Here is a 2,031-nt window from a genome sequence, read left to right on the forward strand (position 1 = left end):
TTCAACAAGGTGTCTCAAATAGTGCTACACAAGACTAAATCATGAACATACACAACAAGACTCAAATTACTCATGCAAAGATCAATTATGTACTCAAAGATTCAAGTTGTGACACACCATTACCAAAGATTCTCATGCTCGCAATACTTGCTACTTGTGCAAGTTCAAGCTCAACAAAAAGTATCTAAATGCCCTCACATAAAGAATGATTCCATATTCACACACAGAGGTTAATCAATTCAAGATGAGGAATCAGATGCATCGCTCACACTCAAAAAGAGGAACACAATGTATGTTTTCACCCATAGGCTTACCCTTATTTTCCAATCGATCTTCGGTTCGGCTCACTTAAGATCAAAAAGGTCTTTCTAAGGGTTGTAATGGGGCTGATTGTAAAGGTATGGCCATTTAGGCTCAGTGACTTTTTCCTCATGAGAGGTGGTACTCTCAAGGCATTCCCTTCTTTTCCTTTATCAATTTTTTCTCTAGTGCTTCTAAGTCATCTTTTTATTCACCTCCAAGGATTGCTTGGTAACCCAATTTCTTTTGTACTTTTATTCCACAACTTTTTTTTATATGGATGATTTCCATTGTTCCGCAACACCATGGGTTAAGGGAGACTTTTCTTGCACTTTTTGAATTCTCCTTTTCCTTTTCACCACACCCCAACTTAGGTTTTTGGCCTAAGTTGGCTATTCACTAAACCACAAATCAAGAGGATTATAGGTAGTGGGTCAACTAAGGTCTAGGGTTCATCAAGGTTCTTCCAAAGAAAGGTAAGGCTCAAAGGGTGTTCAAGAGAGTTTCACATGCTCACGAGTAGGCCACAAAAGAGGGATATGTCAAATTTGGCTCACACTTTTCAAAAGTTGCCTAAGATCATTTCAAGAGCACACCTTACTAAATCAATCAGACTAACGGGGAAAATTCTAGGTGTTGTCATGCATGGTTCCAGGTAAACTTATCACACAAGGCATCAACACTTAAGTCTAACAAGTCTTCACACTTTTTCTAGTGTGCAACGGTTATCACAAGAGAATCGATTTGACAAATAGCTAATCACAACGAGATGCAAAGAGTTCACATATTGTCAATGTAACTTCATTTGGCCTCATCGTAGCCGTACATTCATGTTCGTTCGAATGAGAGCACTATTCAAGTCATCGGTATTGATCGGAACCGAGACTTAAATTTTGCAAAAGAGCAGCCACATTCAACAAACGAGAGGTGGCAAAAAAAAATTCAGACGGGTCAAAATCATTTTGCAATTTAAAACAAAAGGAGCCATAAGCTTAGGCATCTACAGAAAAGCAGTATTAACACAATTGTAAACAGAACAGCCCAAAATACATCAACAAAACATGAACACGAGTAGCACACAAAGGTGGGCCTCAACCTACCACAATTAAAAAGCATTTGTCCTCAGATGTACATGACAAAATATCCAAAATGACAATTAAAGAAAGACAGAGAGGGAGGTAAAAAGGGATCCTGGCTAAGCAGTCGCTCCATCTGTCTGGGCATCAGTGCCCAGAGTGTTGTCATTTTGCTTCTGGTTCTCTTTTTCTTTTTACTCTACTTCAACTTCTGCAATGATATTAGCCTCGATTATATTGTCAACCTCGTGAGTTGCCACAAAGGTGTGTATCGCATTGTTGAACCCTCGATCCCATGAAGGGACATTAGGGTCGATGGACATCCTTCTCTTCGAACTGGCTGTCTTGTTCTCGCTCCTTGCAGTTCTTCTGAACTTTTGTGCTCTTATGTGTCTGGGTAGCATGTTTCTTTCTGCAACTTTTGGTCTGACCATGTCTGCAAAATCTTGAGATCATGTTAGAACATATTTGACAACCAAAACAAAGACGTTCAGCTACAAAAAGACTAGATAGTCCATTCAGTGAGCCACAGACAATCCGCCGAAGGTCACGGTGCAGAATGAGTTAGGGGTGCAGACAAAGGGAGAATAAGAAGACTTTCAGTGTGTCACCGAGTGCTCTTGGCGACCTCACACTTCTCACCAAAATTTACAGA

This window comes from Solanum tuberosum, unplaced genomic scaffold (genome assembly GCF_000226075.1).
Source record: "Solanum tuberosum cultivar DM 1-3 516 R44 unplaced genomic scaffold, SolTub_3.0 scf00289, whole genome shotgun sequence".
In the NCBI taxonomy this organism is placed as follows: Eukaryota; Viridiplantae; Streptophyta; class Magnoliopsida; order Solanales; family Solanaceae; genus Solanum; species Solanum tuberosum.